Source organism: Pristiophorus japonicus, chromosome 17 (genome assembly GCF_044704955.1).
Source record: "Pristiophorus japonicus isolate sPriJap1 chromosome 17, sPriJap1.hap1, whole genome shotgun sequence".
Classification (NCBI taxonomy): Eukaryota; Metazoa; Chordata; class Chondrichthyes; family Pristiophoridae; genus Pristiophorus; species Pristiophorus japonicus.
In genome coordinates, this window is record NC_091993.1 from 99,486,836 (window position 1) to 99,499,519 (window position 12,684).

The window sequence follows — 12,684 nt, forward strand, 5'->3', positions numbered from 1 at the left end:
GGAAGATCAAGTTAGCTTAGCCTAATCTGCTCCACCTATTTCATAGATTTCAAATGGAAAATGTTAACACAGGCATATTGGTTGCATCCTCACAAGTATGATGACAATTTGAGAATAGCTATGTAATCATAGTTGCTGAAATGCATTGAACAGGTTGTGCACATATATTTGTTAATGAACCTCTTGTGAGATTACTCTTGGTATTTTCATTGTGTTAGCATCATTGGCCACTCGCATAAGCAGACTAACAACCCCTGGTAAACTGGAGGATGGCTTTACCTGCTCAATATCTAGTTAAATGTAGCAAGGCCCAGGAATTGGATAGAGATCCCTTATCACTATAATCCAGTTTACTGGGTATAGCATATTCTGTCGCATGATCTCTTTAACTTCAGATTACTACCAAACCATGGATTAGACTATAAACTACAAGGCAGATTTATTGAACTTTAAACAGGTTTAAGAAGTACTCAATAAAAGCAATATTGTTTACAGAAATTATAAACTTTACTATTCTCCTCAAAATGTCCAAAACAACAGACCATTTTCCTGCATCACCCCTCAACATAAAACTCACCCCAAGAAACACGGTTGCTAAATTCTTAGGCGGCTATTTGGTACTGCAGCCTCTGATTCGCCGGTTATCCCGGACAGCCTCAGACTGACTGATCTTGGTGCAAGCCCAAGATATACCTCTGAAGTTCTTTGAAGAAATCCTGTAACATTTAAACTACAAGTCTCGAAAACACAGAGCTGACAATTCAACACATACTTCAAAAGGATCCACAGGATGCATAATATGAAGCAGATTTGCTGGTCAGAGAAATCTCTCGCAACCTTTAATTTCCAGGATGTTCACAGTTGTCAGGGCACTTCCAGGCAGACTGGCACTAATGACTGCACGCAACAGACACTGGCATAATAAAACATCTTTTGTTCCACCGGAATAACCAAAAAGACTTTGTGCCGCAATGTATATTGTCTGCAGCTTTATTAATTAGCTAACAGTAGTTACTGTTAACCCCTTGTGTACTGTAACTAAGAAATAATCCAAATATAATCCAATATAGGCAAAAGTACTGCATTTTTTTCTACCAAAGTGCAGTCCCTATGAGGTCAAAAGGTCTAATTCGTATTAAGTAAACAATGAGTGAGTTTGTACAGAGATGCTGACTGACCTGATTCTTTCTAGCATTTACTGCTTTTGCCACAGTTACTGTAGTCTCTACTCATAACTAAGGCTTCACATTCCTGGTAAACATAGAAACATAGAAAATAGGTGCAGGAGTAGGCTATTCAGTCACATCTTAAGTGATTCGCTTCTGTACCCTCTGCATTCACTTGAAACGTCCCTTAAAGCAAGGTACCCATGCATGTGTGATCAAACCAACGATTTGTAGAGGTTTAGCATTTTCTCTGCTTTTATACTGGATGCCTCTATTTATAATATCCAAGATTTCAAATGGTTTAAAAAAAATTCTCAACAACTTTCCCGCCACTTTTAAGAAGAATGTGAAAGAAAAATAAGCTATAAAAGCTCAAAACTGGCCGCATAAACGAGGCTAAAAAAATTGAAAATAATTGTGGCCAACTTCAAGACAATATGAAAAATTCCTCCCAGAATCCATGAGATTTTGGTTATACCTAACGATACGCAATTAATGAACTCCCACGGCTCCACCCACACCCCACTCCCAAATATAGTCCAAGTTTCCTTAAGAACTTGGAGCTATATAGAACAAAGAGGCTAATTCTCTCTACCACAGCCATGACCTATCTGAACTCATTTCGGCCACAAGATCCACCTCCTGCGCCATGGATCACATTCCATGAAAGTGCCGACCATCCTCCTCCAACACATAAGAACATAAGAATTAGGAACAGGAGTAGGCCATCTAGCCCCTCCAGCCTGCTCCGCCATTCAATAAGATCATGGCTGATCTGGCCGTGGACTCAGCTCCACTTATCCGCCCGCTCCCCACAACCCTTAATTCCCTTATTGGTTAAAAATCTATCTATCTGTGACTTGAATACATTCAATGAGCTAGCCTCAACTGCTTCCTTGGGCAGAGAATTCCACAGATTCACAACCCTCTGGGAGAAGAAATTCCTTCTCAACTCGGTTTTAAATTGGCTCCCCCGTATTTTGAGGTTGTGCCCCCTAGTTCTAGTCTCCCCGACCAGTGGAAACAACCTCTCCGCTTCTATCTTGTCTATCCCTTTCATTATTTTAAATGTTTCTATAAGATCACCCCTCATCCTTCTGAACTCCAACGAGTAAAGACCCAGTTTATTCAATCTATCATCATAAGGTAACCCCCTCATCTCCGGAATCAGCCTCGTGAATTGTCTCTGTACCCCCTCCAAAGCCAGTATATCCTTCGTTAAGTAAGGTGACCAAAACTGCACGCAGTACTCCAGGTGTGGCCTCACCAATACCCTATACAGTTGCAGCAGGACCTCCCTGCTTTTGTACTCCATCCCTCTCACAATGAAGGCCAACATTCCATTCACCTTCCTGATTACCTGCTGCACCTGCAAACTAACTTTTTGGGATTAAGAACCCCCAGGTCCCTCTGCACCTCAGCATGTTGTAATTTCTCCCCATTCAAATAATATTCCCTTTTACTGTGTTTTTTCCCCCAAGGTGGATGACCTCACACTTTCCGACATTGTATTCCATCTGCCAAACCTTAGCCCATTCGCTTAACCTATCCAAATCTCTTTGCAGCCTCTCTCTGTCCTCTACACAACCCGCTTTCCCACTAATCTGTGTGTCATCTGCAAATTTTATTACACTACACTCTGTCCCCTCTTCCAGGTCATCTATGTATATTGTAAACAGTTGTGGTCCCAGCACCGATCCCTGTGGCACATCACTAACCACCGATTTCCAACCCGAAAAGAACCCATTTATTCCGACTCTCTGCTTTCTGTTCGCCAGTCAATTCTCTATCCATGCTAATACATTTCCTCTGACTCCACGTACCTCTATCTTCTGCGGTAACCTTTTGTGTGGCACCTTATTGAATGCATTTTGAAAATCTAAATACACCACATCCATCGGTACACCTCTCGGGCAACACCTTTCCCCTTTTGTCCAGTTCAGCAGGATTACCCTCGATTAGTTCTACTTCTCTACCCAATTGTAACTAGTGCATCTCTAGCAATGCCTTCCTTTCCCAATTTACACCGTTGCCTCCATCCATGAGTTGCTATCTCTGTAACTGCCTCTCGCATTACAAACTACCAACGCTCAAACTCTCAGTTTCTTTAACTCCAGCCTCTTGTCCATCTTCCCTCCCTTCATCTTACCATTGCCAGCCATGACTTCAACTGCATTGGTCCCATGCTCTGGAATTCTCTCCCTAAACCACACCACCTCTCAACTTCCCCCTCCTCGTTTAAGACCACCTTCAAAACTCACTCTTTGACCAGCCTTTTGGTTACCCAACTAGTTCTTTGGCATGGTGTCCTTTTTCATTACACCTCTCTGAAGCCCCTTGAAACATTTTTCTATGATTGAGTGGTGGATACGAATAGTATTGATGCATTTAAGTGATAGCCAAATAAGTACATGAGGGAGAAAAGAATAGAAGGATATGTTGATAGGATAAGATGAAGTATAGAGTGGGAGGAAGCCCAGCACAATACCGGGCCAAATGGTCAGTTTCTATGCTGTAACTTCCATGTAATTATAGGTAATATGTATCACATATATTACATGTATAGTCATAACAAAGATACAAAAGGCATAAGAATATTATATACTCATTGTGGTAAAGATAAGGTAACGTAGAGTGAAACAAAAACTTTACATCGTTACAATTTGGGCTTTCGCCCAATCTTTATACCCTGTGACAATTTGGGATCTCTTTTGATGCCTTCTGCTCATATGTAATCTGAAAGTCAGCTTCCAACAGACAAATCCATACTCGCTCAATCAAAAACTCTACCTTATGTGCAAAGTATCAAGAATGCAGCAAATAATTATCCCATTTTTTATTGGTGATGTACAGTGGAAACAGTCTTCCTGCAATTTGTGATCTCTCTAAAATCGGCAAGAAACAATCTATTTAAAATATCATATAATTCAAATTTAAAATGACTTTAATTGAGAGAGAAACTGAAGTAGATCAATCATCAGAATGAGGACACTTAATTGCTTACCACTACTTTAAATCAATTTCAAAAGAAATAAAATGTTTAAAAAAAAACAGAAGTCCCAAAACCCCTCCAGTAACTTTCATAACTTGGCCAACATGCCCTTCATAAAAAGCTGTTACATGAGAATGACACTTCAAGAAGTCCCTATAGTCGTGCAGCAAGAAGGGAATTGAAGAACATATGCTGCAAGTCCCAGTTATGTCTTTCCTTTCTCTTTGATCCAGCTAGTGGAAAGAAAGATAGACCAATGTATTTAACAATTGATCATAGCTGTCAATCAAAAATAGATTTCAAAGTTAGCAGGAAAAGACAGAAGGACAAGCTGTTGACAGCCTGGAGACAAATGCTAAATAGTTCTATTATCTGGGTAGGCTTTGCATCTTCTAATAATTGCAGAACAATACAAATTGCTTGCTCCTAAATGGTCATATACATCAGCTATAACTAGGAACTGCTAATTCTGACAACGTGCACCTGACAGACTTATGACAAACCAGCTTGTTTTGATAGGTTAGTCATTCACACATAGCAAGCCCAAGGTATATGGTCCAACAATCTGAATCTAAATGAGGGACTGTTTACAGAAAAAACTGCAAATAAAGAGTACAACAACAACTTTTATTTGTATAGCGCCTTTAATGTAGTAAAATCTCCCAAGGCGCTTCACAGCAGTGTTAGAAGATGAAACAGATAAATTTGGCACCGAGCCACATAAAAAGAAATTACAACAGCTTGGTTAAAGAGGTAGGTTTTAAGGAACGTCTTAAAAGGAGGAAAGAGGTAAAGAGGCAGAGGGGTATAGGGAGAGTTCCAGGGCTTAGGGCCCAAGCAGCTGAAGGCATGGCCACCTATGGTTGAGCAGTTATAATCGGGGCTGCTCAAGAGGGCAGAATTTGAGGAGCGCAGACATCTCGTAGGGTTGTGAGGATGAAAATAGATTCCAGAAATAGGGAGGGACAAGGCCATGGAGGGATTTGTAAACAAGGATGAGAACTTTGAAATCGAGGCATTGTTTAACCAGGAGCCAATGTAGGTCAGCAAGCACAGGGGTGATGAGTGATCGTGACTTGGTGCGAGTTCGGACACAGGCTGCCAAGTTTTCGATGACCTCAAGTTTACGTAGTGTAGAATGTGGGAGGTCAGCCAGGAGTGAGTTGGAGTAGTCAAGTCTAGAGGTAACAAAGGCATGGATGAGGGCTTCAGCAGCAGAAGAGCAGAGGCAGGGGTGGAGGCAGGCCATGTTACGGAGGTGGAAAAAAGCTGTTTTAGTTGTACCGCAGATATGTAGCCGGAAACTCATTTCAGGGTCAAATATTGCACCTAGGTTGTGAACAGTCTGGTTCAGCCTCAGACAGATGCTAGGGAGAGGGATGGAGTCAGTGGTTAAGGAACGCAGTTTGTGGCGGGGACCAAAGACAATAGCTTCGGTCTTCCCAATATTTAATTGAAAATTTCTGCTCATCCACTACTTTAAGACTATCTTAAAATTGATACAATACTTGCATAGCAGCACATTCCTATTAAGAAAAAAAATCATATAAAGATTCTTACAATCTGAAATAGGCTGCCATATTTTTGACCAACATGAAGCACTGATGGTTTGTTCCCACCAGTATGTATCAAAGAAATAAGCACATATGCCTGTTACCACCCAAAATTGTGCTGCGTAAAAACAGCCCAAACATTTGGAATTTGAAAAACTGAGATTATATTCAAGAGTGTCATCTAATCTTAGGGTTCATATGCATGATATGAATTGAGAGAGAGAGAGAGAGAGAGAGAGAGAGAGAGACAAAGAGAGACAGAGAGAGAGAGACACACACACATTCCCCTGGTTTAAGAAGTTACCTGTACCCTTTGACACTCCTAGGTATCCACCATTCTCTATATAAAATCAATCACAAAACTACATACTTGGCCAAATTTCACAGCAGCATTTTATTATATAATTGTTCAAATTAATTTTAACAAAATCTATTGGCTAGTTTTCAGCAGACACTTAACTGTAAATGAAGAACATAACAACTTGATCCAGCTGCAACATAATAAGCCCAGTGTTGAAAAACTGCCAGCTCAACCAGGTAATATACTTGCGGTTTTCACAAGTTGAAAATGAAAACAACTTTCATTACTTAGTAACTCCAATTCATGTCTCCACCATTTCCAATCCTTCTCTCATTTCCTTCTCTGTAGCAGTTCTTCCCATTTTATTTTTACAAAATCTTGTGCTGAGCTCATCAGTATGAACAAACACAGAGCTATCCAATTAGTCCCATTCCCTTGCTCTTTCCCCATAGCCCTGCAAGTTTTTCCTTTCCAAGTACTTATCCAATTCTCTTTTGAAAGTTGCTATTGAACCTTTCAGGCAGTACATTCCAGATCATAACAACTTGCTGCGTTTAAAAAAATGTTCGTCATCTCCCATCTGGTTCTTTTGCCAATGATCTTAAATCTGTGTCCTCTGGTTACCGACCCTCCTACCAGTGGTAACAGGAGCTCCACAGAGCTTGGTAACCACAGCCTGAAAATTACACTTTGCGTTATATTACAGTAGTAGCAAATGCCTCTCCATTGATCATTATTTTAAAATGAATCCAAACTTATGATGACGTCAAAAATTTGCCAAAGTTGAAAAGGAAATCGAAAAAGTACACTGAACTCGCTCGGGAATAGGAATTATTCTGGTCACTGGGTGCAGTGTTAAACAACAGTAGGGTATTATTGCAATCATAGGCATGTTTCAAAAGAACAAAAAGTGTTTCCGAACATATCTATGCAATATGTAATTCTATGGTGGTTGAAGGAAAGGGGGATAAAGGGATATGGGGACTAGGCAACCCATGGGATTAGGTCTACTGCTCATGTGGAGGATAAACGCCAGCACGGACTAGTTGGACCGAACGGCCTGTTTCTATGTTGTAATTTCTAAGAATATTTCCATCCTCTACAAAGACTCAACAAAGACTGAATGTGGCACTCATCTGTGTCAATTTCATGCTGTGGACTTACACCAATTAGGAACTATGCTGAGCTCTCACTCATTTCATAAAGGACCCTTACAGCTGGCAGAGGCAAGAGATTTTCATTCCAACATTTTGAGCTGGATTTAATCCCAGTTTGCAGAGATGAAAAGACAGTGTGCTACCCAACTATGGCACGGCACAAGTACCTTTTTTGAAATACCGCTGCCTACATTTTCAACGAAAACAGCAACAATGTAAAACAGTCACCATATTTAAAAGATTAGGCAGCATTTTAGTATTTAAAGCCAGCTTTATTATGATATAAATGGTCACTACATGTGCTTTACTAATGTCAGTCACAATCATATAAATTTCCCCTCTGTTTTTGCAAGGCTGAGGTCAATATTCCAACCTACCCATGCGAGATGAATTGCCAGCTGAGTCTGGACATACTGGGGAATCCCACAACAGAAATTCAATTTATAGAAGTACAAGTACACTTCCTGCCAACCAATCCACCTACCAGCAGACGGCATCAGCAGTGACAGGATTCACAGAGAGTTTGCCTAACTTCCAGTGTGCCGAAGGTCAAAAGTTAATTTCTTGTAGTAATTTTGAAAAAGCATAAGGAAATACTTACATTTTTAAAAAATCCAAAAGGTAAACAGAAGCAGGCAGAAATGCATCAGGAAGTATGTAAACAAAAACAACTATCGCGTGGTATACTACTGAGTCTAACCTAGTATGCTGAACTATACCGAAATCATCCAATTTACTAAAAATCAGCACAGCAGAATAAATCATCACAGAAAGGTTTGTAAAATGTGAGATATATTTCCCAAATCAATATAAACAGAGGTACCAGCCATGAAATTTAGGTGAAAGATTGATAAATAGAAATGACCCCGTTTTTAAAATAGTATAAAAACAACCCTTCATGGATTACAAAATTCCCACAAGCAATTTGTAAACTTCTTGCAAGGTCTCCACAGAATGCCAGCTCACTGGTTTTGCTGAAATTACCCAACGTCCCAAGGAATATGCCCCTGTAATTGCTTCAGTCTGGCATTAAATATGATTGATATTTTAGCAATCCTGTTAACAGCAAAAGCGTTACAATTCATTGCACACCTCTCCCTTGATGGGAAAGGACTCCACTGGTCTGCTGCTCCGGAACTTCACCCTCTAGCCATGAAGCTTGATGATGAGAGGCTTGACCAATGAGTCACTAGCAAGAAGATTAATTTCACCTACTTTTGGCTGTAAATTAAGACAAGGACCAGCAGGACACGGATTTTTTTTTTCCTAAGCCAGCAAAAGCTTACCTAGTGATGTATTAAAATATACAAGTTCAGTTAAAGACGAACAAACCTTTATTGCACAAGTGAAATGTTTACATGCCCTCACTTGAAGTCTCTACCACCAGTCACTGGACTATTAATGGCACACAAGAATATACTTTCTCTCATTTCCCTACAGATTAGCAGCTTTCCTCTCTTCTCCATTTCTTTGGCCACATCCCATAAATTAAGGAATAGCAAACAGTAAAATTGTGCTGCTAGTTTTACTAAGGGAAGATTGTTCTAGGTCATTATTACAGAACTATTTCCTGAGTAGTCCTTTAAAAGCTACATAACTTCACTAAATAAAAGAACAAATATGTTTATATTTCTTTGAGGAGAGAGAAAACATGGAAACCGATTATATTTAATCAAAGCAATAAGATGAAACATGACTGAGTAACACTGTAAAGATTCTGCTCGACTGAGCAAGAGGAATCCATACATCATCCACAGACACAGTGCTGCCAGCTGCTGGAAACCCAACAGAGTACATCGTCCAGCTGCAGCATGCCAGACGTGATGTTACCAACTATCATAAAATCTCAATTTTGCTGGAGTGGACATGACAGAACTGATGAAGTACCACAAAGAGGTTTGCAGCAGTCAGGAAGACGTCTGATCAAAAAAAATATTTTCCAATTTCAGCAACACAAAATATTTTTTTTTCAGTTGCATGGAGGGCCACGAGTGAGAAATTTAAACCTTTTCTTTTTAGCAAACACATAATGTAATGATAAATTACATCAAATCACACTTCTATATCTCTTATACAGAATTCAGATGAAAATGACACCCAGATCTTTCCCTCCCTAAACACAAGGATTTACCAAACAGTTCTTCATAAAGATCTTGTCCTTTTATAATTACTCGTGATCGTATGGCCTTAAACTATGTAAGGCAACATTCCTTTAAAATTAATATATTTTTTTAAAAGGATAAAGATTCAAAGAAACAGTGAATTAGCACGAACAAGGTCATGTTACTTGTGGTTTCCATTATCTGGTTGAGGAGATGACTTGGCAAGTCCATCTCAAGCAGTCAAAAGATGCAAGGTGCTCAGCATCCTAAAGAGCTTCACTTCCACTGCAACTGCCCTGAATGTAAAATAAAGAGACGATTTCTTGGCTCTTCCCAGTTATATTTTCTAAATCTAAAAAAGCTCCCATCTGAGTTATCTTATGCAGAATAATGAAATGACTCAGCAAGGGATTTGTGCTCCTATTTAGCACTGTAATTGTCAAGTTAAAACTGTCATTAGAGGCAATTTATAGCACAGACTTGGTACAGTTACTATAGGCTAGCACATTTGTTTAATTTTAATGTTTAGAATCATGTTCTATTATGTATTTTTCTTCAAAATCTTATTTACTCTCAAATTACTCAAAGCTTTAATACATGTAATAATTCAACAAGATTAGCAGGCAAAAGAATGGGATCAATGAACTGAATACTGACTAGAAACTGGATTAGATCCCAAAAGAGAAGAGAAACATCCCAAGGCCACTTCCTTCCACCCTCAGGCTTTGGGCCAGAAGCACAAGGCTTGCAGTACTTGGCTGCTGAAGATGATCCTCCAGTGATGCAGCCAGCAGCTGGCCCTCCATAAGAGGCAGCTGCCAATAGCCACAGCCCACCTGCTCTCCGTAAGCCTCGGAGCAACATCAGGAATCCAGTCCCCACTCCCTGATCCCAACTGACAGGCCTTGCCCTTGGCACAAGGGTTTGTCCACGTGGTGGAAGGGAGGAATAGGAGGCAATATGGTGTCTCTCTCGTGCAGGGTCCACCTCCTACTGCTCAGTTTTACTTATAGCTGACCCTCATGCATGCCTGTGAGGAGGTTAATCTTGCAAATAGTGTCACATTGTTATTCTTGTTACTATTATTCTCGGTGTTGTTATCTGTTACTCTTGGTGCTGCTGCTGTTAAATAAGTCTGAAAAATCATTTGCAACTTTTTGATACTTTGAAAACGTTTACTACTTTTGAACAAATCTACATTTAAAACTACTGCCAAAGGAGAAATCTAGCACTACTTTTAATATAACTATCTCAAATCAATCTTTGCATTGCTGGTCAGTTCACAGGTGGACTGTGGCTATTGGCAGCCGCCTCTTATGGAGGCCCAGCTGTTGGCTGCATCACTGGAGGATCATCTTCATCAGCCGAGTACTGCAAGCCTTGTGCTTCTGGTCCAAATGTTCACGATAGATGTGTGCTTGGCACTGTTAATAAAGTCCTAAAGATTTGCACTACTTCTTGATGAAGATGTTGGGCTGAACGTTGCGGTCTGGAGGTACAATTCCGACCCCCAAAAATCCAAAAGTACCGTCTGGTTCCTGGGCTTCGGAGTCTTCGGGTCCTGGGCCGTAAAGGCCCATGGATCCCAGGGATACAGGTGGTTCAGAAGCCTCCTTGGAATCACGTGGGCCAGGTCAACCAATTAGAAAGGGGGATTCCCCATAAGCTTATGGGGATTCCGTTCGTAAATGGAACCTTATGAGAAATCCCAAATTAAAAAATATTTAACACAGTTCCAATAAAAATAATTATTCCTATATTCAAAATTCATTAAAAGTCCCTTAAATATAGCATTTAAAATAAAAAGTATGCATGAAACAATTTTAAATGGTTTTGTATGATTTAATCCTTTTTTAAATTTTAATTTAACATTTATTTTAACCCTTATGCTGGTAAATGCAGACCCTATTGCCTGCTTTTACCAGGCGTAAGGGTTTTGTGGGCATTTGCTAGGCAGTAGTTGGGCAAATAGCCAACTTTACCAGAAAAAGTGTCTTTGGGGCACATATGGGTTATCTGTTAAGGCGAACCTTGACGGGTCACAAGTTCCAGGTTTTCATGCATGCACAGCGCATGCGGAAATCTGGAACATGTGGGGTCATTTTGAGGGCTTAAGACGACGTCCCCGCAAATTCCGGACGGTAGTTTGTGTTCTCATCTGTGTTGACTTGTTGCATGTTTTTGTTTGAACTGTTATGTTGAATACAAGTTCCACTGCTGGACTTTGAATCTTGCTGGTCCTTCCTTTGCTTCACACCACGATGGAGAATCATGTAACAGACACAATCAGGATTTCCTGCTTCACCTCAATTCTGCTGCTGGTGTCCTGGGGAGGTGGAGGGTGCGGGGACGAATTATATTGGGCCTATCATTGTCCGAACGATTGAGCCACCAGCTACTCTCTAGCTGCCCTGCACCTGCAGCCATGCCTTCCTCGGAGGGCCCACGACCCAGCGATTTCCAGGTTGGGATCCTCCGTCTGGCAGGTTAAGGGTCAGTTCTTCCTGCAGAACAAAGTTGTGCAATGCACAGCAGACCGCCAGTCTATGCCACTTTGCTAGGCAAGTAGTGCAAAACACCCCCAAACCTTTCCAGCCTCCGGAAGTGTGATTTCAGCATCTAAATGTCCTTGCCACCACTTGGCAGATGCACAAATGGACACAGTTGTTACTTTCCTGTGTTGCATTATTAGCGATGCAGAAGGGTGTCATCAGCCACGGCTTCAGTGGTTACGCCTTACCCCATAAAATCCATCCTTGTCCCTCCCTGGCGAGCAAGTCGTATACGTTGGAGTGTCTAAGAACAAAGGCATCATGAGTACTTCCTCGAAGCTCTCTGTTAACATGCATGATGCGCAGTTGGGTATTGCAGACTATCATATTCAATTAATTGTACCTTTTCCTATTTATGAATGTTACAGGTTCATCACCTTTTGTGGCACATGGGTCCCAAAGGTGGACCCCGCACTCTGGGGAAGCCAGTAATCCTATGAAATGTGATCGTCCTCTCCCTTTGCTGCACTGAGGGCAGATCATACCTTTAAGCCATTGTAGGAGTGTTGATCGCAAATGATTTTAACAAAAACAGATTCCCGAGACAAATTTAGGCATCAAAGACCCTTATGAGCAATGCAGAACCTGCTGGAGAGAGAATCCACAGCTTCACTCTTTCCTTTCTGGGCCTCCAAGCTTCAGTGTCACGCGAGGACCATAATTCATGTCTTTGACGGAGTCCTTACGACATGAATTATGAGCCCCAACTGGCTGCGGCGAGATTAATTTGCATTAACGTCGTAAATCTAGCTATTTCACGACATGCAATGAATATTATTGGGGAGGCTCATGACAAGTTTGCAATTTTTCCCATTTTGTCGTTGGTTAACGGCAGAGGGTGCAAATCGCCCAGCAATTTGT

General features: G+C 40.8%; 1 protein-coding gene across 3 annotated transcripts in view; it reads right to left on the bottom strand.

The window, feature by feature from the left end:
* The window catches only part of LOC139227872 (TBC1 domain family member 22B-like), a 498,740-nt gene that overhangs the window by 429,890 nt on the left and 56,166 nt on the right, over window positions 1-12,684 (bottom strand). The window lies entirely within an intron of this gene.